This window comes from Manacus candei, unplaced genomic scaffold (assembly GCF_025592945.1).
Source record: "Manacus candei isolate 608988 ecotype Guabito, Panama unplaced genomic scaffold, ASM2559294v1 h1tg000037l, whole genome shotgun sequence".
NCBI classification, from domain to species: Eukaryota; Metazoa; Chordata; class Aves; order Passeriformes; family Pipridae; genus Manacus; species Manacus candei.
The window spans coordinates 8,271,899-8,297,596 of NW_026138085.1; the positions used below are offsets into that span (position 1 = coordinate 8,271,899).

At 45.4% G+C, this 25,698-nt stretch overlaps 2 long non-coding RNA genes across 7 annotated transcripts in view; one reads left to right on the forward strand and one right to left on the reverse strand.

Moving 5' to 3' along the window:
* LOC127473698 (uncharacterized) overlaps positions 1–25,698 on the reverse strand; it is a 901,041-nt gene that overhangs the window by 94,672 nt on the left and 780,671 nt on the right. The window lies entirely within an intron of this gene.
* On the forward strand, positions 401–13,415 carry LOC127473700 (uncharacterized). Its single transcript, XR_007905556.1, has 2 exons — positions 401–588; positions 11,360–13,415. It is a non-coding gene; the product is annotated as an uncharacterized LOC127473700 (long non-coding RNA).

Consider the following 25,698-nt stretch of genomic DNA (forward strand, 5'->3'; position numbering starts at 1 on the left):
CTGAAACACTCTGGTAGGAGTGATGTGTGTTGGGAAGCACACAGTCCCTGGAGAAGCTCACTCTAATCCCAGGGCTAGCCACTTAGAAGTGCTATAAATGAAGCAAAATTTGTTGTTGTTTTTAGTCAGAAAAAAAAATAGCTCACATTATTTAGAGTGGTAATAATTGCATAACCAGGTCTAAAATTGTATATTCTAAAGAGAAATGTGTAGGGTAATGCTGATCATTAGTGAAAAAAATAGCAGCACATGCTTGGGGAGCTAAAGCAAGGAAAAACATAGAGACTCCAAAATAGCATCTATGATCCAGGTTATATTTTAAGCTCCTGCGAGTCAGAACAGGGGGACAGGAGCCAGAGACATGTGGGATCTGCACTTGGCAAGTCAGTGCTGCAGATCCTCCCTCACAACAGCACAAGAAGAGCCCTTGGATGGCAGCAGATGTTGTCCATACCACAGATGCTGAGCCAGCAAAGCCTCTCTCTTCTCAGTATATCCCTGTTTACTGCCTGGCTTTACGGGCACAGCGAGCCAAGCCGGGTCAGCAGGATGGAACAGAGGACACCTAGTCTAAGACAGAGAAAAAAGGTAAGAAATATGACCCAGTGATTTTTCACTCTGTCTTGATTTGGAAACACCACGTGAATCTTAATGGTCTGTATAATCACAAAGTGTTTCACTTGGAACATAAAACCTCTTACAAAAGAGGCAACACTCCTGGCAGAGGTTTCTAAAATCCCTGCAGTGCAGTAGTAAATAGGATGTATACAGGGACTGGGGAGCCTGGGATGTAACTGCTGAGCCTGGATGGCAAAGTGCCTTTTTGAAATCTCGATTGCCTCAGGGCAGGCAGGCAGGCAATGCCTCCGTTTTAGTGTATGAGCAACCCTACAAAAACAAAGGAGCAGCAGTGCTGCCCTGAAAGCCAGACAGCACCAACAGCAATGGAGAAAGATCTAAAAGCTCACGAGTTCTAACCAGAAGGTAGGACTTGCCCATATAAGTCTCCTGGACGTCACAGATAAAAACATACCTATCGATTGCTGGAGGCACAAGGGAATACGGGGACCATTCCTCTCACCTTCTTATGGTTTAAAGGCAAAGAGAAGGCATCACAGGCCTGATGTGCTGTGGAGCTGAGGCTAAGTGATGGAAAATATATCCATGAAAACTAACAGCGCTGCAAGGGAGGAACAGAGTGAGAATCATGGAACGGTTTGGGTTGGAAGGGATCTTAAAGAGCATCTCATTCCAACCCCATGCCATGGGCAGGGACACCTTCCACTAGACCAGGTTGCTCCAAGCCCCATCCAACCTGGTATTTTAACACTTCCAGGGATGGGACAGCCACAGCTTCTCTGGGCAACCTGTGCCAGGGCCTCACCACCCTCACAGGGAAGAATTTTTTCCTAATATCTGATGTAAACCCACTCTGTGTCAGTCTGAAACCGTTCCCCCTTGTCCACATGCTCACTCAGCTGTGCTTTTGGCAGGTGCAGGGGAAATAAGTTTCAGTACACTGGGCATCACTGGCCACATAAACCCAGATCTTTACAATTATGCCTTTTTTTCGGGGATGGCTTGTTTGCTGCAGCAGGATGTCAGCTCTGCTCTTTAGCACTGCCAGCTCTGTAGCCTCTCTCACACTGCCCTCTGTGTCCAGCATGGCCAGAGGGACCTCGTGCATGGTTGTTTCTGGGTTCAAGTCACTCGACTGACCAGTAAGATGTACCTGGCCACAAACTCTCTCCCTTGGCCACAAAATAAACGTCTGACTATCTCCAAGTGCATTCTTCCCGGAAAGGAGGGAGCTGCTCTCAGAGGAGGGCATTCAGACCAAAGCAGGACCCATGCCAGCACTAATCCTGGCAGTGAAACAAGGAGTTCTTCCTGTGATGGATGGAAAAGCAGGAAGATCAACGTGGAACGTTGATCCAGTCCCCAGTTCTGGTGGCAGATGTCCAGCCCTGGTACACTGGGAGGTTTGTTTAATGCCCAGCATGGAAAGCAGGGTGGTGAATAGCCACACAGTCAACCAGGAGCCTGGTTCCCTGGCTGCTCAGCGTGGGTATTTGGGCCATGACAGTGAGAAATTCTGCCTGGCAAGACCTGTCTCTGCAGGAGACAGGATTTGTTATGATAGTTGGATTACCACTGTGGCACAAGAGGCTTTGTCCAGCATCCATCACCAAGATGGCAGCTGGAGTGACCTCCCCTAATGAAAGACCCTTGCTTAGACCCAGGGATCAGCTCTGGGTCTCTTGCAAGCTGAATCTCTCTCTCATTTCACACTGGGGTGCTGTAATGAATTTATAATGGCAGTAATTAAATGCCACACTGTTTTCCTTTGGTCCAGCCTGGTTTGCCCTCATCCTGCTGTTTATGTTGACTGCAGCATCTGGCACACAGCTCAAACCACTGAAAGAGAAAGTACAGCCACAGTCAGGGTCTGCTTGTCCCATTCCCAGTGCTTGATCAATGTGCTTGGCCCTGACACCAATTTTCCAAGCTCCTGTGCCTGTGATGCTCTTGGCTTCTTGTCTAATACAAAAACACTGCACGGTAACCAAAAAGTAAGGATATGACAAACAACTAGTTACTGCAGCACCCTTCACATCCTGTGTCATCTCCCACTGAATTACAGACCACCATCTGCCATGTTTTCTGATAGGAAAGTGCCTGTCCCAGCTCTGCCATGCTGCCTTTCCCCTCTGCAGCACCCAAGGAGGGCAGCTCTTCCAGCAGCACTGGCTTAACTTGATTTATTTGTCCCAGAGGTACTTGAGTTGAATGCACTTCACAATCATTTCTCTGTTACTGTTGGTGGAGCTAATGGACAAAACAAAAAAAGGCAACAGCTTGCTGAGAATACTAATCCCAGGAAAATACTAATTCTAGAGCTGTCATAAATATAGATAGGGAAGAGCATGGAGAAACCCTTGCTGCATTCACAGGACAAGGGGGAATGGCTTCAAACTGACACAGAGTAGGTTTAGATTAGATATTAGGAAGAAATTCTTCCCTGTGAGGGTGGGGAGGCCCTGGCACAAGTTGCCCAGAGGAGCAGTGGCTGCCCCATCCCTGGAAGTGTCCAAGGCCAGGTTGGATGTGGCTTGGAGCAACCTGGGCCAGTGGGACGTGTTCCTGCCCATGGTAGGGGGTTGGAACTGGATGGGCTTTAAAGTCCCTTCCAACCCAAACCATTCTGCAATTCTGTGACTCTGTGAAAAGGAGAGGAAAATAGCTGTGTGGAGGAGTCTCTGCTGTAGGGCTTCCTATCATCTCATACCCTGTCTCCTATCGATTATCTCACACATTTTCCCTCAGCCACAGCGAGGGAAGCACAGCCCTGTGCTGCAGTGCTAATCCATGATAAGAAGGTATCAGTGAGCAGTGGGAGGCAGACATCTCCTCAGCACTAATGCAGTGGCTCCCCAAATGCACCTTTGTGCCCCCACTCCTCCACTTGCACAGCCAGCAAAGCCCCAGGAGAGCAAACAATACCAGCTGCCCACCACACCACCAACTAAACCCAGACTCTGGGAGACAGCTCACTGCCGTGGTCATTAACGGGCAGGAATAATCTATAAGGCTCCGTGTCCCAAGGCTGAGTCTGGTGTAAGAGTAAATAGGAAAATCAGCTTTTAATCTGTAGTCAGAGAAAAAGATTATCTGGCATTGCTTACGGAATGAACAAAAAACCCTGCAGTGTTAATTTATACACTCACCCTCATCCCCTCCTAGTGAGCTGTGATGATAGGAGCTTAATGATCCTTTTTCAAGCCACAGGAATTTATTTTACACAGTCCATGTAGCCTCGAAGGCAGAGGAATACACACTGTGGAGTCTCAAAATGTCTTTGAGACTAGCTGAGTAAGGGCAGCCCTTCCAATCTGTTGTTGTTCCAAATGCTTTAAAAGAAACAGCTCTTGGGAGTGCGGGATCTCCTTGGCCAAACTCAAGCCCAAACTGTCTGCAGACAAAGTGGCTTTAAATGAGCAATTCTGCAACTGCAAATAATGTATGGTGAGAAACAGCTGGTCAATTAGCAATCCTCCTCCCTGTGTCCCAGAGGAAGCATGTGCAGGACAGAATGTTCATTTATTGGCACAACCATGTTGTTTCCCTTTCATTTCATCTCAGTTTCATAAACAGCCCCGTTTGTGGGTCACTGAGGACTGCAGGTGCCATGCAGCCTCCAGGTTCCCCAGACATGCCATCACACTTCATTAAAAGATGAGTGGAAGAATAAGTAGCCAGCCTGACAGTTCCCTTGATGCTGCCAGGGTGAGAGGTCCCTCATACTCACAGGAGCCAGTCTCTGCTGAGTGAAAATTAAATATTGGGCTCCTGGGATCATTTATTTTATAGCTTTGGAAGATGCCAATAAAGTCTCTTTCTCCTTCCTTCTGCAGGGCAGGGGATGTCAGGGGTGCAGGAAAGGCTAAGGAGGTGCTTTGCTCTGATCCCTGTCTCTGTTGGAGTATGTTTAAGGCACCAGAAGGGTCTCTATGGAGATGACATTCTACTTCTTACTGCCTCTGAGAATATAGTTGGGCTCCAAAAATTAAATAAAGGTGGAGAAATAAAACTTAATTTTATAAAAATAGGTGCAGGTAGGAAAATATTAACCTGCATTCTGCTGTGGTTGGATTCAGGCACTGTATGTCAAGACTTCAGTTTTAAGCTTGGCTCGGGTATTAATTTGACACTAATCTGGAGACTTGGCCAGGTTTTCCAACTGCTTCCTATCCATCTTCTCATCAGTAGCAGTAGAATAACAGCATAGAGCAGTGAGGAATTCTTTATTAATAGTTGTAGACCGTTTTGATACCCATTTTCAATGTTGTTTATCATAGAAAGATAGAATGGCCTGGGTTGGAAGGGACTTTAGAGGTAATCTTGTTCCAACCCCCTGCCATGGGCAAGGACACCTTCCACCAGATCAGGTTGCTCAGAGCGCTGTCCAACCTGGCCTGGAACACTTCCAGGGATGGAGCAGCCACAACTGCTGGGAAAAGGACGGAAAGGCAGCCAAAGGCAAACATGCCTTCCCCTTCAGGAAGGTTGTTTAGATGTTTCAGGGAATTCTCAGGAAGAATTTCTTCGTGGAAAGGGTTGTCAGGCATTGTAACACACTGTCCATGGAGGTGGTGGAGTCATCGTCTGGTTGACAAGGTGGCGACTGGTCACAGCTTGGGCTTGATGATCTTGGAGGTCTTTACCAGTGGAGGTCTTGGAGGATGATCTTGGAGGTCTTTACAGAATCCTCAGTGATTCTGTGAGTCTGCAAAGCATTTCTTGCCATGATTAAAAGGAGTCTGCCAAAGCCTGCCTGTCCTGCAAATCACTCCAGCAGGGGACTTACCATTTTTGCCAGTCAATGCCATTTGGAACCACCCCTGCACTAACAGTGCATTTATTCTGTTAATTCCCTATAAAATAAAAATAGCTGAGGATGGAAATTGAAAGTCTTCTTACTGAACAGAGAGAAGTGTTTCTTCTTACTGAAGAGTGTTTTTTTTCATAGAAGAGCTTTCTGAAAATAAAACCTGACATGATACAGCCCCAAGAAAGGAAAGCAAATATTTATCACTAAGCCTGGGTTGTGCAGGGAGTCATTCGTGTCACTAAAAACAACACAACCTGGCAACCTGGTTCTCCTCTCTCCTTGTAAGTACTGCTTCTTCAGGAAGATCCTTTGAAATGCTTTGAAAGGTCACAGCAGGAAGAATCACAGAGAGTGGAGAGGGAAAAAGAGCGGAGAGAAATGCCATCACTGGAGACCCACTGAGAGGAGAATATTGTCTACATAAATAGTATATTAAGGAGATTTCAAGAGCCAAACCTGCCATGCTCTGCTAGCAGAGAGGGAATAATTACGGGAGGGGTGGGGAGGTGAAAACCTCTCTCCTGTAGGGAATGAGGAGGGGATAAGCTTAGCACACTCATAAATGCAGCCAAGGAAACCTGATCCTTTATCACACAGTTATCTGTAGAGAGGAGATGAGATTAGGTCCATAATGGGATTGGTGCCACATGAAGCTTTGCATTTCGGACGTGGCAAGAGGTTACTGACACCAATCCCTGCTAATTTATTGAATTGCCACAATAAAAATGCCTTCCCTACTGAAAATAGCCGAGAGTAACTGAATAAACCTCTTGAGTAAAAAGGGATTCATTGCCTGAAGAGGATTTGCAGGGCACTGCTGTTATCGACTCAGTGGGTTCAGAGGCAGCCGCTGCCCTCGGGAGGGCCTGAACTGATCCATGATGCTTCCCTGGAAATCCCACTTCTCATCCTTCATCCCACAGGGAGCTGGGCTCAGACTTCCCGAATTCAGAAGGAAAGGAAGTGACTCATCCAACACCACACAGTGAGTGGAGGTTGGGGGATTGTCTCCATCCTTGTGCCAGGCTAGTGCAGGATTCCGAATGGGAGCAGGTGCCTGTGCTCCCTGCTGATTCCTGGGACCAGGGTGCTTGTAATGCTACCCATAACCTGGATATGGTCAGGAGGCTGGGGTTACCTTAACTCCTCCTTCTTCCATCAGCTCCTGGCACAGCTGCCCCATCACACCAGCACCCTGGAGGGACCAAGGCTGGGAAACAGGTTCTCTGGGGGTGCAAAAGACTTGCTCCCACTCCTTTGGTGACACTTCTCATCCTCTTACCTTTGAATTTTCCTTGGGGGCCTTTTTCTCTTTAGAAGGAACTTTTTGAGGGTTGATTTTTCTCCTAACTGTTTCTGAGTTTCTCAGTATCCACGTGGCCCAAACACATTAGTATCCTGGGAACTCTTGACAGCTATTGACAGAAAATACTGTTTGAGCAGTGGCTGCTGATAAAGCACAGATGGAAACAGGCAGAAGTTGTCTGTAAGCAATTATTGTGTGAAAAGCATGTGATTACAGTAGAATTTGAGAGTGATTCAGCTAAGACTTGCTAAAGATTAAGAAACTGGAAGATAATGCTCTGGGAGTTGTTTCTGAGTGAACAGCAGGTTTACAACCCTCTCCCCACAAAAAGGCTTGAATTCATTGAGTCCTTCCATAAACAAAAGTTGAGGTGGAAGAAAAAAGCATTTTGATAAAGTCAAAACCCATATTGTTTCAATATTTTTAAAAGTAGATGGTCTGTTTAGGGGCTAAAAACAAAGTAATCAGATTTCAATTTTTAAATATCCTTTGTTTTCACAGCTGTCCTGTTCTTTGAAAAACATAAAGAAAAAACATAAAAACAAAATCAGAAGTTTGAAAGCATGAAATCATCCAGAAACTATAAAATAAAAAACTGTGAGTTTGCTGAGGGAAACCAGGAAATAGCAAGATTACAGAACTACTTCCCAGTGGAAAGGTTTGCCTGGGGCAGAATCACAGAATCATTCAGATTGGAAAAAACTTTTAAGATCATCAAGTCCAACCATTCCTCCAGCACTGCCAAGCCCACCACTAAACAACATCCCCACTTGCCACATCTACACATCTTTTAAATCCCTCAAGTGATGGTGATCCCATCACTGCACCCTTTCAGTGAGGAGATTTTTCCTGGTATCCAAACTACACCTCCCTCCATGCAACTTGAGGCCATTTCACTTTGTCCTATCACTTGTCACTTGGGAAAAGAGACCGACCCCCAGCTCACCACAACCCTCTTTCAGGTCGTTGTAGAGAGCAGTGAGGAGTCCAGAGTGGGGAGGGAAGGCACCAATGTCCTGAACTCTCCCAAAATCTGTTGGAGGGTGAGCAAATGAGCCATCAGCCTCGTACCAAGGCTGCACCCAGGCACCAACACACACGTGCACACACCGAGCACTCGTGGTGGTCCTGGGCTGCCCCGGACTCCAAGGTCCCAGGTGGTGACCCCGGCCACACTAGAGCATCCCTGGGTGGGGTTTGGCCAGCACTGTCTCCATGATTTAGAATCACAGAATGGTTTGAGCTGGAAGGGGCCTTAAAAATTATCCTGTTCCAAACCCCTGCTGTGCTCAGGGACACCTTCCACTAGGCCAGGTTGCTCAGGGCTCCTTCCAACCCATGTTACTTTGCAAGCTCAGCAAAAGGACACCAGGCCTGTGAGCCAGCACGTACAGGAGATGGACCATCGCCCAGCAGCCTTCAGGAGGCTGGACATCCCTGTACACATGCAGAGCACCCCTCTGGCTTCCTTGTCTTGAAGGAGCTACTGGCCCTCTGCTCAACTCCAGCATGGACTGAAGTCATCCTGCAGCTCTCCAAAGGCTGGATGGAGAGCTGAGCTGGGCTATTCCCTTCTCATTTGCAGTGTTCAAAATCTGACAAGCTAATGAGCACGTGGCGTGCTCTGCAGTCCCCTCCCTGCTCCCTCAGAAGCACCCTGAGCTGCAGTCCCTGCAGGAGAAAGGCTCTTTCTGCCCTGGGATGCATCATTCCAAGCAAAGTTAAACTTTCTCCACACCAGTACCAGGCAGTGCTATCAGGAATAGCACGTGGGTTTATCCAGCATCTCCCTGTGTGTCTGTCACTGCCTGGTGCTCCAGAAAAGCAATGACAACTCCAGACTGCCGGGTTCCAGTGGTGCAGATTAAGAGCTCAGCAGAGGAGGGTGTGGGCTCCCCATCAGCTGGGCCTGGCAGTCAGTGGGTACCATGAGAGCACCAACACAGCTGTACAGCCCCACAGTCACCTCCTGGCTGCGTCCATCCTGGCTTTGGCTGGAAAACAGGGAACACAACACGTCAGAGAGGCAAGAGGGATGTGCATGCCAGACACGCACACCGCATCCTTCTCCAGTGGAAGGACTGGAGTGAGCAGAAACGTGGAGCATTTTGGAGCCAGAAAAAAAGATATCTCCTTCTTTACTTTTGCTGCCTTTGGACTGGGGGGAGATCAGTATTTTGCAGCTGGTGAGATAAAAACCTTTTTGGGCCAACCCCCTGCTGGGTGAACAGATGTGTAATGCTCGGTGTGGTCAAGGCCACAGCCCTATTCTTATTTTTCTGCTCATTTTGGTCCACTGATACCAGGCCCTGAACAGTTACAGAAATTGTCAAGGTATGGTCGCAATAACCTTAGAAGCACTTCAGAAACTGTTCAGCGGCTTCTGGGGAAGGAACAGAATGAGCTGATTGACCCTCAGATGTTCCTCCATTCAGAGAAAAGAAAGAGCATTATTTTTAAATGCTTCAGATCCCTGTCCTCTGTAAGGCTGCAGTTCCCACTCATCTGGGCATGGGGAAGGATGGCCACCTGCTTTGTGGGAAGAAATTTTCGTTTGCAGATGACACTGATGTGGGTGATGCAGCTGGCACACCTGAAGGATGGGATACCATCCAGGATGACCTGGACAAGGTCGAGAGTGGGGATTCTGCCCCTCTGCTCTGCTCTGGCGAGACCCCACCTGCAGTGCTGCACAGAGCTCAGGGGTCTCCAGGAGAGGAAGGACATGGACCTGTTGGAGCCTGTGAACAATAAATGTTGACCTCTTGTGAGCAATAAATGGAGTTTACTCAGTGGATCACAAGTTGGGATGCCTGGACAGACAGGCTCAGCATGGCCGGTGTACACAAGTCATGAGAATCACCATCTCCAGTGCAGCCCTCAGGCAGGACTGTGATGGGATCCACTTTGGAACCTAGATGCTTGTCATTCACCATCTCCCCAGGCAAACCCAAGGGCAGGAATCTGCTTTTTTGGTTTGTTTTTTTTTTTTTTTTTTTTTTGTGGGCTAGGACTTTGTTTGTAATTGTTTTCACTGGCCAGTTAGCAAGGCAGGGGAAATGAATCCAGAGCTTCCTCGTGCAACAGAGAGACAAAGACACTGCCTCTTGCTTTTAAACAGAATGTCTCCAGCTAATAAACAGGAAGAAACCTCTTTTGCTCAGCAGAGCCCTTCCCCAGTGGATGTCTCCTCTGGACTTGCTCTGTTAAGCTCTTGGGAGCTTGGAAACACTTCAGGTGTAAAAATAGTGCCTGCAAAGTCAGCAGCCAGCACTGCTCCTGGACAAGTAAAAAGGCTGAGGGGTTTTTTGGGGCTTTGTTTATTTTCCAGAACCTGTTCCAAACTCTATTGAAGGAAGTGGGGACTCTCCTGGGCTGCCTCAGTGTATGAAATCCTGAACAATATTCCACCTGTGCCTGACCTCCTGCTGCAGGGAGGAAAACCGCAAAAATAGATTTCCTGGTGAATTGAGGTCCTGTCCACATTGCTGGAATGTCTCTAAGCAGCAGTGCCAAGGAAAACCCAGTCCTCAGCAAAGCTCCTGTTCCCAAAGCCAGCCCCAGGATCTCCCCAGAACCCCTCTCCCATCCCTGCTCTGCCTGGGGTGCTCTTTGTGACCCCATTTTGTGTATTGTTTTGGGGTTAAAGCCAGGTTTCTCAGAAATAAAGGTGGGAGTTTTTTCCATTATAGAAAACACACCCAGGTTTCCCAGTAATCCTTTTTGCTCTCTGTCAGGGCACTGTGGGGAAGGAAGAATACGGTGGACATCAGGGCTAAAATCCATGAATGCCTCCCCAGGATGTCTGTAATCAGCAAATCCCTCAGAGAATCCTGTCTCTCACCATTGCCAGCTCAAAACCTGAGGTTTAGAAATGCTTCCGGTACTCTCTTCAGATTTTTTTCCCCACAGAAAGTTCTAGTCTGAGTAAATTTACCTGTTCTGGAAAAAAATAATGTTATTTCTGAAGAATTTTAAAAAATTCTCCATTGTCTCAGCTGCTAATACCCTGTACAAACTGAGAGCCCTCAGGACATCTTACTGTGTTATGTTCCTGGCATCACTTACAAATTGTTTGCCCAACTCTGCCTTGAACAGATCACGGGCAATATTGGCTACTGCAGCAGAGGAAAACAATAGTGGAGTGGGTCTTTTTCTGCTCTTCAGTTGTTCAACCAGAAAATAATGAGGAGAGAATTATTTTTCTTTGGTTGTGCCCTGTAAGTTATTAGTGAATAACTAAGCCCGAAGGCCAAAAGATGAAGTATTTATTGATGTTTGCAGTGTTTATTTCCGAGTTAATTTGCAACCCACATAAAGAAAGAAAGAAATCACTTAAAATACAACATATGTTTCATATTGTAGGCATTACATAAAGGGTTTATGGGGCATTCTCTGGGTTTGGTTGTTTTAACTCCTGACAATAAATTTGATCAAATCTCAGCAGTTGCAAGGCAGACCCACACGGACTTTACAATTTGCTTTAAAGCACATAGAAGCCACTTTGCAAAGCTAAAAATAAGGAGATGCAGAGATACAAGTAGTGTGTTATCTCAGTTCCTAGCCCACCTGTTAGTCCCTTGTATCCATGTATAGATGTCTGGGTGAGTTTTCTGAATGTACAGCAAGCTCACAATGCCATCTCTGTCCCAAATTTCCAGAGATGACAAGACTTAACACAGAAGATTGCTGTGCTCTGACAGCTCCATCCAACTGCACCATCTGCCAGCAGGGCCCAGCTAATTAACTATTGATCTCAACTTTTGGGATTTTATTAGAATCTCCGAGGTGTCACATTATTGTTAATAGACCTTTAGTGCACAGTGGAGAGAGAACTGGCTGTGAGATGAAGTGCTGAAGATGAAATGTCGAAAATGATCATTTCCCAAGAACAGCCGTGGCTGTGAGGCAGCTGTGAGGGCGGGGGGGTTATTCCAGTGGGTGTTTGCAGTGAGCACCGACCGATTCTGTGGCTTCCCAGGATCCCCATGATACGGCAGGACCCTCATTCCTGGTGTTAAAGTTTTTGGACCCAGTACGTTTTAAGACCTTTTGTCACCTCTGAGTTATCCAGCAGCTGCCTGGAGAGATCCCATCATACCAGCATGGCAGAGCAGCAGGGAGGAGCAGGGAGGAGGTTCAGCAGAAGATCTCAGGAAGCACCTACCCTGCCGAAGCTGCATGTGCCACCTCCTGTTTGTCTCTGGCACAGAGCAGGAATACAAATGGGGAAGAGAGACACCAAACATCTGATCACTAAGGGGAACAGACTGGCCTCAGCACAAGGCATTTTGAGCAGTTCCTTCAGCCTGTTTCTCAGTCTGAATAATTAAAGTTCCCTGCTGGTTTAAAAGAAAGAACATGCCGTATGGTGAGCTACCGTTCCCATGTCAACAACCCTACAGCATCACAAAGGACATTCCCTCTCCTGTCCAGGTCACACTTCTTAGCACGTCTTTGCTAAGCACTGTTATTTTTGGTGAAGACACAGGGATGTGTGCTCCTGCTAAACAGAAATCAGCCAGCACTTCTGAAGCAGATTCCAAGTGAAAGATGCTGGAATCTACGATATAAATACAAAAAGACAGGTTTAAACAAGCACAGCCGACATGGCACAGTCCATCAGTCCCATCAGGGCCTTATCTAAGTTAGTCTTTCTATTTTTGTTTCTTTGCTGTAGCATGTTTTCTCTATGTGTATTGTACTTTTTGGCAGTACTTCTCTATCATCAACTCCAGCTCCTTTCCTAAAGGTGGTCAAGGAGACTAACAGATGACACCCCTCATCTCTGCCACCTGGGCAGTTTGGATCTTCTTTAGATCCAGAAATAACACACTGGGAGGATGGAATTCAAAGTCCCATGCTCTGGACACTCTCCCGCAGAAGGGGAGACAGAGGTGAGTTTTGATGCCTCAGTTCTCTGACAGAAGGTCTGGGACAGGCAGTACCATAATGTGCCTCAGAGAATCAGACAAGTTCTGCCCTTGCAGGAGCTTTCCAAAGTGCTCCATGAAGCCTTGCTGTGCCAAGCACTGCCATCTCAGAGCCATCCCTTTTGCTGGTGAGATGGGTTGCAAGAGCTAACATATATACAGACATGAGGAGAGAATCATTATTCCTGTTTAAATCAACGTGTTTTACCATAGCAACTACCCAAGAAGGAATCAACAGCTTCTGAGCAAACAAACACTTACTAAAGCACCCTTCTGAAATATTTATGCTTTGTTCCCAAAAGCCCACTAAGTGCATTGACGGAGCTGTGTGGCACCAGGAGCATCAGGAGAGCCTTTTTTCCGCTGCCTGGCAAAGTGGAAAAACCATTCTTCAGCACTCTGTTTATCAGCCCAGGACTTTAACCATCTCCACACAATGTGACTGAGAAGCTGGGAGATGGAAGCAACTCCATCAGGGAGAAGGACAGTCTCAGTCCTTCCTTCATGAATGGAAGGAGATAAGAAATGCAAGAGGAGTTTGCAGGGTGGGAACTGGAAGGTATTCAAGAAAAGAAACACAAACTTACACAGAAAATTAGGATAAAGAGACCTAAGGAGATCAAGGGTGTCATGACATAAGCACTCCTTTCAGCAGTGAAGGTAGCTGGAGAGGTACTTTTCCACCTCTTCCCTTGCTGTCACCTCAATGCTGCAGATGCAACATGGAGATTGTTTGTTTGGAGAGCACTGAAAACATCTGGGATGAGGAGCACCCTCCCACAAACAGGACTGGGGAAGGGAAGTGGGAAGCATGAAGGGAGGGAAACACTTGTAAATTGGATTTTACTGCTGAGTGACAACAACCTGAGAGAAGTGCACCACAGAGTGCAATTTTTTATCTCTCATCATTCATAGTTCATTGTCTAGGACCTGTGGAAGGGCTCTGTGGCTTCTACATGCCCAAGAAAGCCAAACACTGATGATTTTAGGGGTGTCTGTTCTTTTGGCATGTGTTTTCCTCCCTCAGGAAGCAAATCAGGTGGCTCACTCTTAAAAATAGGGTCCCCCAAAGCTCACTGCTACAGGCATGTGCTGGTATTTAACATGTCCCATGTTTGTCATCTTGTACCAAGTGTCACTTTCTTGACAATGATGGAGCTGTTCAAAGCCAGGGCCATAAACCAGAAAGAAATGGCTCTGCTGAAGAAAAGTTATGATCGCATTTTCTTGAAGTTGTCTGTTGGCTCTTACAAGTAAATATTGTTTTACAAGTTAAAAACTGGCATGGGCCTGATGTTACTGCTGGATTTTCCTGAGGTGAGTTTCCTCCACAGTCTATGATTCTAGGTTAATGTTGCCTCTTGGACAAGTGAATTTCTTCAGAATGAGTTTGCCAGTCTCCATCCTGGACTGCAGTCTGCTCTCAAGACCTGATGGAAGACATGGCTATGAGGTTTGATTCCCTTAAGATTTATTTCAATGTAATAAAGGGTCTCAGTCCTTTCCACCCTTGCTGTAACAAAAAAGCAGAAAAGGGTTTAGAATTCCTAAAATTGCTTGAAATCTCTCACCTATCAGCAAACCTAGGAGCTCTGCCATTCACGTATAAATTGGATGCTGGAGATGTGCAGGAGATGAGTCAAATAGAAAAAATATGCTGCAGCGCACAGTCCACCAAGTACCTGCCTAAACCTCATTCTTCTAGGATCATTTCTCACTGCAACAGGAGTCAGTGTTTGCAAGGAAAAGCCTCCAAGCTCTGTTTGACTACAGCAAAGCAGAGATTTTTGAGTTAAGCTTCAGGAAAGAGAAGCAATCACTGAACTAGTTCAGCCAGCCCAGGTCTACAAAAACTTGTTAACAAGGACATGACACTACCAGGGGAGATTTTCAAGAGCTGGAGAACTGTTCCCCAGTATCAATGGGCTCAATCTGCTCTGAGATAACAGCCCACATTTTTGCAGTCTGTTCAGGGCAGTAAAATCTCCTGAAGGGCTATTCAGTGACTGACATCAGTGAGTGCAGGGGATAAATAATAGCAAACTGAAGCTTTGTTTTCTGGTGTTGGAAGAACATGAAGAGGAAGAAATATGTGAGTGTTTAACTGAAATGATGCCCAGCTGACTGTGCTATCCTGCAGAGCCCTGTTTGTTCATCCAGCAATACTATACACAAATATTTGGCAGGCTTTTTTCAAACTATTTGAAGAAGTTTTTCCTTAAATAAGAAAGCCCCAATGTAATTTGCAATGCTCTCTACTGCAAACATTCATAGATTTTCTCCACTGAAAGTTATTACAAATCCATGAGGAGGAAGGGGCACTGTTTTACTTCACTTCCAGGGTTTCAAAGCTCATCTCGTTCCAACCCCCTGCCATGGGCAGGGACACCTCCCACTAGACAAGGTTGCTCCAAGCCCTGTCCAACCTGGCCTTGAACACTTCCAGGGATGGGACAGTCACAGCTTCCCTGGGCAACTTGTGCCAGGGCCTCACCACCCTCACAGGGAAGAATTTCTTCCTAATATCCAGTCTAAACCTACTCTCTATCAGGGTGAAGCCACTTCCCTTTGTCCTGTCACTCCAAGCCCGTGTAAATAATCTCTCTCCATCTTTCTTGTCAGCTCCTTTCAGGTACTGGAAGGCCACAATCAGGTCACTCCAAAGCCTTTTCTTTCCCAGGCTGAACAATCCAAATTCTCTCAGCCTTTCATGGTACATCCCTCTAATCATCATGGCTGTTTTTTCAGGCTTTTTGCTGGCATAGTTCATTGAGATTAGAGAGATCCCGAGTCACAGAATGAAATTCAGGACCTTGAAAGCCCCAGGACAAGAAATAGGTGATGTTGAGCACCCAGTGTTCTTCATGCATGAAGAGGACAGGATTTCCAAAACACTTGAAGGAGTTGTTTCAACCATTTGGCACAGATGGATCCAGCTTTCCAAGGGAGTGGGGCAAGGGAAGGGGTAAAGCATTTTAGTACTGAGATGACAAGCAGGAGCCCTAATCACACATTTTGACTTGTTTGTTCTGAATCTCGTGATCTGAGATGTCATTTCCATTTCACGCTGCACAAGAGCTGGCATTGGCTATAGTCTGGCTCACCCTAGTGGTCTGAAGCTTAATGAGATGTATGTAATGCTCTGTAATTGCTTTGGGTGATTTAAGTATTAACAAAAAGTCATCCAGTCACTTTTGAGCAGTTAAATTAAGAGCAAAGTGGATTTAGCTGACTGTGGTGTGTTTCCAGGTGATAAATGCTTTCTAACAAATCTCATAAAACCTCCTCTTTCTGCTGCACTGAATGTAATTTGGATTTTTTTATGATTCTTTATAATAGTTCCTCAAATAATTTCATCAGCATAAAGTTTCCTCCTGGATGGAAATTTAATAAAAAGCTGAATTGTTGTGAAAGGTAGGAGCATGATCTAATCTTGCCCACTTTAATTCCCAGACCTTGTAAATGTATTCCTAACAGTCTGGGAGTTAATAATTAATAAATGAAATAAATTATGTGGAAATTTCAGTCTTACACTGTGCTCTCTCCATCTGCCTGCCCAATGATAATTAACACTTTCATGTTTAAGTGAAATGCCACGATGCCTCTGTGGTCCAGCAGCACCACACAAATAAACACTTGGAGTGTCCTAGGCACTCAAACCATCATGAGTGTTCCTGTGCCTTTGGCACCAGCAGGGTCTCTTGTTTCTGTAAAGCTGCACTAGTGTGAGTTTTCTGGATTCAGACCTGCAAAAATGCACTCAAATAAAGATGCAGAAAATGCCTAGTCTCTCTTGAAGGTCCTGACATGGCCTTGGACATGGGCTATCACCTGGACCATGGCTGAATCAGCAAGTGATGTGTCCCAAAGTACCCAGCGCAGCAGGTGCTTTGTGCTGATACTCCAATTCCTTTTCTCAAATTTACAGCTACAGGTTCAAAACTGCCAGAAACCCTCAAATGCACCTGCATCCTTATGTGGGCCATAGATGTCCTCACAGGCCAGTTTGGGTGTATAACCAACATCGCAGAGCATTTCCCAGTTTAGCTGATTATTCTGTCAGATGAGCAAGCACACAATGAGGAAATAATCCCTGTTTGGTAGCAGGAGCTCTAGAGATAATTGCTGCAAAACCATGGTCTCATTTTTCCTTCAGGTCTGTGTGAGAGGCACCATTTCTGTGCTGTAGAGACTTCTCAGCTCCCTGCCTGGGCACTTGCCTATCTGTGCCTGGGCTCTGCTTTGCAGAGCACTTGCTTTGCTGCATCATTTTCCCTCACCAAAGCATCATCTGGTACTAGAAAGGAGCTGCTCATGGAAGCTAGAATACAGAAAGGACACCTACGGAAATGTGTGGATGTCCTCAAGTCAGTAGAGCTAATGAAATCCATCCCAGAGCACTTGTGAACCTGCCAAGGAAATTTCTAAAGTATTAGTGAGTATCTGTGAGAAGATGGTGGCAGATGACAAGGGACAGGAGAAACGAATGGTGCCTTGGCCCTAAAAATGAGAAAAAGAAGCCCCAGGAGTGATCCACCAGCCTACCTAACTCTATTTCTTGGAAAGATACTGGAACAAATTATTAAATAATCAATATAAACACCTTGAAGATAATAAAATTACGAGAAAAAGCCAGCATGGGTTTCTCAAGAACAAATCACATAAAATCAATCTAATTTCCTCCTCTGACAGAATAACAGGTCTGATGGACAAGGGAGAAGCAGATGTAAAATATCCTGACTGTAAAAATCTGTATACTCAGTCTCATGACAGTCTCATGAGCAACTTAGGGGCATGTGAACAAAATAAGAACATAAACAAAACCACCATAATTTAGGTGCATAAGCAGGAGAAAATACAGTTCCCAAACAGGCCAATTCAAAGGGGGACAAAGGAGCTTGCTTAATTCACATTATCCATTAATAACTCATTTGCATGATAGCAAAAATAATACAATTTTATGAGCTTGGAGGTATTGTAAAAATTACAGAAGACAGGTCCTGAATTCAGGCTGATTTGGATAATGGGACAAAATCTGTCAGCTGAAACTCAGTGAGGGCAAATGAGAAAAAACAGGCTTAGGCAGGAAAAATCAAACGTAGGAATACAAAATGAGAAATAACTATCAAAGCATCGCTGAAAAGATGATGATACAAATTACTTTATCACTTCTGTCTTTGTGCAGAGTATTTCTTTTCTGATTACAATGTGTACAGATACTGTTGGCATTGACAGAAATGGTGGAAGTTCACAGATTTTTTCTTTTTATACTTGGCAAAAACCATTTTTTTCCCCAAGGTTTATTCATTAGAAGGTAACTTTGTAAGGGAGGGCTTAAATGGAGAAAAAAGCTAGTATTGCACAATAGAAGTGATCTTCTTATTTAAGGCAGAATTTTACTCTGGGGACAGCAGTGCTGTGGGAAGTGTGATGTTGTGAGCCCATGAGCCCTCCAAGTCCTGGACTGTTCATCCTGAAGGATGCTCTGGTGAGACACCTCGAGTGCTGTGTCCAGTCCTGGGCCCCTCAATGCAAGAAAGACATTGAGAGGCTGGAGAGTGTCCAGGAAGGAACAGTGGTGGGGAAGGGTCTGGAGAGTCAGTCCTGTGAGGAGCAGCTGAGGGAGCTGGGGGGGCTCAGCCTGGAGAAAAGGAGGCTCAGGAGGGGCATTCTCATTCTCTACAACTCCCCGACAGGAGGGTGGAGCCAGGTGGGGGTCGAGCTCTGCTCCCAGGGAACAGGGGACAGGACAAGAGGAAAAGGCCTCAAGCTGTGTCAGGGGAGGTTAAGACTGGGCATCAGGAAGAATTTCTTCATGGAAAGGGTTGTCAGGCATTGGAAGCAGCTGCCCAGGGAGGTGGTGGAGTCTCCATCCCTGGAGGTGTTCAAGGAAGGACGGGACATGGGACTCAGTGCTCTGGTATGGGTAACAAGGTGAGGATCAGTCACTAGATGGTTTTAGAGGTCTTTTCTAACCTCAGTAATTCTGTGATTCTGATGGAGTTCACTCTAACCAGCCAGTTCATCTCCTGGACCTGGCATTGCACGTTGACAAAGCCAAATGACAGAGGAAACCTCAGAAATGGTCACTTACCAGCCACCATTCCCAAAAAAGTGTTTCTTCTTAGACACAGCAAGAGGTCTTTCCTATTTCCATATGCAGGATGTGATGCTCTACTAATATAAATATTTAAACCATTTTCCCATGTCTTCAGGTTTTTCCTATCATGAGTATCTTTGGTCAGTAGATTGCAGGTGTGACATCAGGTGACATGAATCCAGGCTGTCATGTTAGTTGTAATACAGTAAGGAAGTTTCCCAGTAAAAATACTGGAGATCACTCCTTAGCACCACTTCTGCTGAACGATCACCCTTTGAGGTTTCCAGTCCTGACAGAGTCACTCTAATCCCCACATCCCCTCAGCTTAAATTGCTGGAACTGGTTTGCAGAAGAGTGTGGAATGCTGAAGGGGAAAATAAAGCATCGTTTATCTATCTGAATTAATGGATTCTTAATCTTGGCTCTGTGTCTCCCTCGCTGGGTTCTCCACATGCACTGGAGGTCACGTCCCCACCAGGACCGGCCAAGGAGGATCATTTACACCGTGCTCTGTCTCACACAGACATGTTATTTTCCTTAATTCATACAAAGACTATCTAATAAGGCATGAAGAGAAACTGCCTCTTTGTTTATTGGAAATACAACAATAGAATCCTATTCTACATCCCGAGGCACTATACAGCATAGGGGACAAACAACAGTCATCACAAGCCAAGATCTCTTGTTGTCGCTGTTGTTTTTCTTTTCTTTAATATCATCATCAAAACTTCAAAACAGATTTTCATCCAAGTTTAGCATCCATGATGTAATTCCACCAACTCGATGGAGCCACAGTACATATAAAATAAGCTTCTCCTCAGAGACAATAGTTGTAAGAAGAGACAAGCTTTTGATGTACATCCAGGTGAAGTCATCCAGTGATTCAATGTGAATGTGTCCTGCCGTGCTGGGGATCTTTTTCAGGTTGAGGTTTTGTGGTCTTTTTCCCCTTTCCATGCAAAGCTCAGTCCTAGAAAAGAGAACAAAGCAATTCATCTCTGAATACTGCAAGTCAGTATTAGGAACTAAGAGCTGACAAGAATCTGGGAGCCAAGTTGTATCATTCCTTGCCTTGGAGGCACCTGGCCAGTGATGGCACCATCATGATTTCTGGTTTTCTTTGTTGACTGATAGAAATGAAGAGATCTGGGCTCACAGCCATTAACCCTTCTGCCTTGTCCTCTCACTCCCCTCCCCTGCTACAGGGAGGTGTGGGAGGTCCCAGCCCCTGAGGCTTTGGCCCACAGTGTCTCTCCTCCAGATTTCCTGGAAAACTGTAGAACAAGGACAACCTGGTGGTGACAATGCCCCTGACTTGCCCTGCAAATGCAGTGAGACCTTGCTCCTTTTTCCCAGTCCTCATTTCCCTTCTGGGTGAGCACCTGCCCAGACACAAACTACTGTTGGCCAGATGTTTCCTACCAGTGAGGAGAGCAGAGGAAGAATGAATAACCCACTGGAGTTTAACTCTAGTCCAGGCAAACACCTCCTGAGCATGAGAATCTTCTTCCAGCTCCACAGCCTGTGAGAATGCTCAAGACACAAATCTAAAATATTTGGAATATTAACATCTATCAGTTTCACACGTTCCTTAAAGCAGCATATTTTTTGCATGATTGATTCTGCCATATGGTAACATTAGCCTGTACCATTACCATCTGTCTCAGCTTTAATTTTATCAGAAGCATTATGACAGGAGGTAGCATCTTTCCTTTTCCACCCTTCCTTCTCCCTGTGCCAAAACCTGTATGATTTCTCCTCAAATGAACCCAATTTTCAGTCCTGTGTGAGAAGGTTGTCTGTATATTCTTCTAGGAATAGCTCTTTGATTTCAAATGCTTTGCATTTGGGAAGCGGAGCTAAAATCCAGGAACAGAGGAACTCACAAACTTCTTTCCAAGAGGAATTTTTGGTGTTCATAAGCTCAAAGCTAAAAGAGAAGCAGTGGGTCCTGGGTGGTATGAATTTCTTCCACTCTGTACTCAGAATCACAGAACCACAGAATCATTAAGATTGGAAAAGATCTCTATGACCATTGAGTCCAAGTTGTGACCAGAGCACTGAGTGCCACATCCAGTCATTCCTTGAACACCTCCAGGGATGGAGATTCCACCACCTCCCTGGGCAGCCCCCTCCAAAGACTGACAACCCTTTCCATGAAGAAAATCTTCCTCATGTCCAACCTGAACCTCACTTGGCACAGCTTGAGTCCATTTTCTCTTGTCCTGTTGCTGGTTGCCTGGGAGAATGAAAAAAACTGTCCCTTATTCAGCCCTGACTTACCCCTTCACCATTGATAGTACATCCCTTCATTCTTGTACAACAAAAAGAACAGAAAAAAAGGAAAATTTTAATATCTTGCCATGTTTCTTTTCATTTATTCATGACCACAGATATTTTTCTCATGCCCCTGCTATGTTCCTTTTCTAAAGTAAACCACATCCTACATCCCCATGTCTTCCTTTTGAAACTTCAGTGTGATAGAATCATAGAATCACAGAACAGTTTGGGTTGGAAGAGTTAAAGATCATTTAATTACAACCCCCCGGCCGTGGGCAGGGACACCTTCCAGCAGACCAGGTCTCTCAGAGCTCCATCCAGCCTGACCTTGACTACTTCAGGGGGAGACATGGGACCCTGAATGAGCCCTCCAAATACTAATACAATATTGATAATAGCAGCAAATGCAGAAATGGTAATAACAAAGCCCTTGTCTGGTCTGTTCTCTGTGCCAGTTCAGTGCCCCAGCAGCTGTAAACCAGCTCCTGCTGCACCGGAGCAGAGCCTGCATCCACGTGTGCTCCCTTTGTCCTGCTGCCACTCACCCCCTTCATTATTTAGCACATTGATACACTACACTCCTGCACCCACCAGAGCAGAGAATCAATTCAAATGCAGCTGTAAGAGGAGAACTTCTCCACAAACAGCAGGTTGTAACGAGATAAGGTTCTCTAGGCTTCCATCACAGCCGAGTAGCAAGAGCTGGGCTTCATGTGCTTCAAAGCACTGTTCTGCTTTGGAAATGTCACTCCAGCACTGTAACAATAACAGCAGGATGTGAGTGACTGTTCAGCTGCAATGTCATCAGCATAATAATAATAATTTTTAAAAATCACTTAAAATGTGCCATTTATTGTAGTGTTTTGCTGTGCAATCAGGAAGGTCACCACAGGAGGGAAGCAGCGTTTCACTTTTGTTTCTTTAGTAGTCTAAGTTAATTAATTTTTTTTTAAAATGTATATTTTGACCATTAGCGAAACCTCCCTCACAGAATCATAGAATGGCCAGGGTTGAGGGGGACCTTAGAGGTCATCTCATTCTAACCCCCCTGCTATGGGCAGAGACACCTTCCACTAGACCATGTTGATCCAAGCCCCGTCCAACAGGATTCCTGCAGTAGAATCTGCCACCCGTAGAGATTCCTACCAGCACCTCTGATGCTGCACATTAAATAGCAATTTTTAGCCTTTTCAGTGACCCCTTTTCTACAGCAACTGAAGATCAAAACTACAGAGCTCTGCAGAAACACATAAAAGCAAGTGGAAGCATCACTGTTCCTTCTGATATTAACAGAGACAAGATAAAGAACCTGCCAAAGCAGTCCACAGGAGTAGGCATGGGGCTTTGCAGAGGTCAGGAGAGAAACATAACATTGTTCTCCACAGCAATATTCTCTCCAGCTGATGGAAATTCCCTCAGAAGCTCAAACTTCCCATCCCAGCATTTACTGCAGAAGAGGTGTGTGCCAAGGCATTTGGAGCGATGAGTTTGGGCTCCTGGAGATGTGCTGAAGGACATGCACTAACAGAGGGCACAGGGAGGCATGAGCAGGACTTGGCAGACTCTTCATTCTCTTAATACTTGGCCAGCTCCTGATGTCTAATGGGTTCCTCAGCCACAGGGATCCCTCTGTGTAGTAGAATTCTTTCCCTTGGTCATTCCAGGAAAATAAACTCTGCTCAGTTTAACATCATTTTGACACAGCACTGCAGTGGTGGAGATGGATACCAGTTGCTTTGCTATGGCTTTTTAGGGGATGGATTATATTAGCTTGGAATCAGCCTAAAATTTGCTGTTGGAAATTCTGGAATGAGAGCCAGCATTCCTCAAAACCGCATCTAAACAGAAGTATTGTGCATCATATGGAGTCAGGGAAATCTCCATCATGTCGTCTCCGAAAATGAGGCTGCAGTCTCATTAGCTTTCAGGAAGAGCCATGTGGAAGTAAATCTGAAAATAGCAAGTTGTTACATTTCTTCAGATTCTCTGAGGAGGAAGATCAGCAGTTGGACTCCACGGTTCTTTCCTGCTTTTGCTTCCTGTGGGACCTTTGGCAAATAACCTCATCAGTCATGTCTCTCTTTCCCATCTGTCAAAAGGAGGATGAAAGAGATCTGAGAAGACTTTCACTTAAAAAGTAAAGACTTTGATACTATGGCCCTGGGTAGCACTGATAAAAATCAAAATGTTGATGCCTGAGACAGAAGTTTCAGTGCTGATGCAATTTGTCAGCATCTCATACTTGTTCCCACACAAAGCTGACTCATCAGAGAACAGAGATTTATCACACTGTATCATCATGTGATGGCAAAATCCACCACCATTGACTGCGAGCAAACAGTGGAGAGAAAAACTGGTGAAGTATATAAAATATTTTAATATGTTGAAGTATATAGGAAATAACCCTGACAATGATGAAATCATAAAATATCCTGGGTTCAAAGGGACTTTAAGGATCATGTAGTTCCAACCCTCCTGCCCTGGACAGAGACACCTTCCACTAGAACAGGTTACTCTGAGCCCTGTTCCAACCTGGCCTCGAACACTTCCAGGGATGGGGCAGCCACAGCTTCTCTGGGCAATCTGTGCCAGGGCCTTACCACCCTCACAATAAACAATTTCTTCCTAATATCTAAACCTACTCTGTGTCAGTTTGAAGCCATTTCCCCTTGTCCTGTCACTCCAAGCCCTTGTAAATAATCTCTCTCCATTCTTCTTGCAGGCTCCCTTCAGGTACTGGAAGGTCACAAGCAGGTCACCCCAAAGCCTTCTCTTTTCCAGGCTGAACAATCCCAATTCTTTCAGCCTTTCCTTGTGGGAGAGGTGCTACATCCCTGTAATCAACTTGCTGGCCTCCTCTGGACTTGCTCCAACATAATGTATATGGGGATCTACTGCTGCATTCCTTGGCCACAAACCCCATTGCTCTGGTGCTCCCAGTACAACACACAGTCCAGCAGGAATTGTGCCAAAAGAAAATCCTTCAGCTGTTGGCAATTTAGGGTTTGCTACCCTCAAATAATCATTTCCAACCATATAGGGCAGTGGTACCTATATGAAATAGTCAACTCATTGCACCATTTAATCTGTGAAAAGGCATTTTTGATGTACAGTGTTTTACATCTCATGCACTGCAGGCAGTTAGCAAGTAATAAAGAGAAAGAATTAATTAATCCTGGTCATACCCCCAAGAGATGTGTAGACAAACTCTAATCTACCAATAGAAATAGAGCAGCTGAGCTTAAGTGTCTTGTCCAAGGCCACAGTGGGTGTCTGGAGCAGAGCTAAAATTGCAGGGCAGAAATTCTGATTGCCTCCTGTGAAACTTATTTTGAGGAGGAACATAACCTTCAAAATATATTGCCCATTTAGAAAAAGTCTTGGTTTGTCTTTGCTACTTTATTAGTACATTGCAAGCACCTTCTGATACATGGGGTAAATATTGACTTTGGCCCATCTTGAGTGTTCATATACACACAGATACACATGTATGTACTATATACGCTGTGTGTGAGAGCAAGGAGGTATCTAATGAAAGAGTTCAGTACCAAACACGTGGAAAAACAGGCACTGATGTGTTATTCCAAGGCTCCACAAGCAGACTGCTGTCTCAGTGGGGACATACTTTCCCACGCCAGCCCGTGGTCCTGCAGCCACCCTGTTATGGAACAGAGTAATGTTGCATTGACACATACACATCCTTTGCCTCACAGATAGGCATTTTTGGGATCTCACTGGGCAGCATGATATCCAAAAGCCCTCCCAGTATGCAACCCAAGGGCCTCACTGCAATCCATGATTTCCCTGCAGAGCTGCTGTACTCTGATGATGATATACTCACACCTACTCTTAGGAAAATTTGCAAACATACTAAACTATCTTCCATATTTCTACAATTCGGAACAAATCACATTCAATCCCCCCCCAGTACATACATGGCATATCTCCAGCATTGAAGGGGCTGCCCAGGGAGGTGGTGGAGTCACCATCCCTGGAGATGTTCGAGGAATGATGGGATGTGGCTTTCAGTGCTCTGGTCCAGTTTACAAGGTGAGGATCAGTCACAGGTTGGACTCAATGATCTTGGAGCTCTTTTGCAACCTCAATGATTCTGTGATTCTGTGATATCTTTTATTACACCCATGTATATTCAGGCAAACCCCCATGTGGCTTTCAGATAAAATCTGAAAAGAAAACAACTGAGCTCTGTGCGTTTCCTTTATCTAGTCTGAATGTCTGCACGGACAAGGAATTTTTGCGTTTGTTGTAATTAGTGGGCCTGAGTTCAGACTCTAATAATCATTCTTTAGACTTTCTTACCACTCCTGACCTCCCCATTTGGACCCAATAAAGCAGATGAGCTCTATGCCTTTTTGTTCTCAGATGACAAAGTGCTCGGCATTTGGCACTCAGCTTATCTCATACATTTGGGATTTTAATTATCAACACAAGAGCCTTCCCAAAGGCTGGCTGGGCTTTTGGTATGAAGATTATGCAGGGAAATTAATGGTAGAGAAACGGCTTTGTCCATCCGTTCCTTTTACCGCAGTGACCAGAAACTCCACAAACAGCTATGCTAATTCTAAAAAACACATTTGCAATGTCATCTTTATGGAGGAAAAATATGCTCAGCTTGAGTTTTGTTTTCTGCTGCTCTGTGTGTCAGAACATTAAACTGCCGCGTATA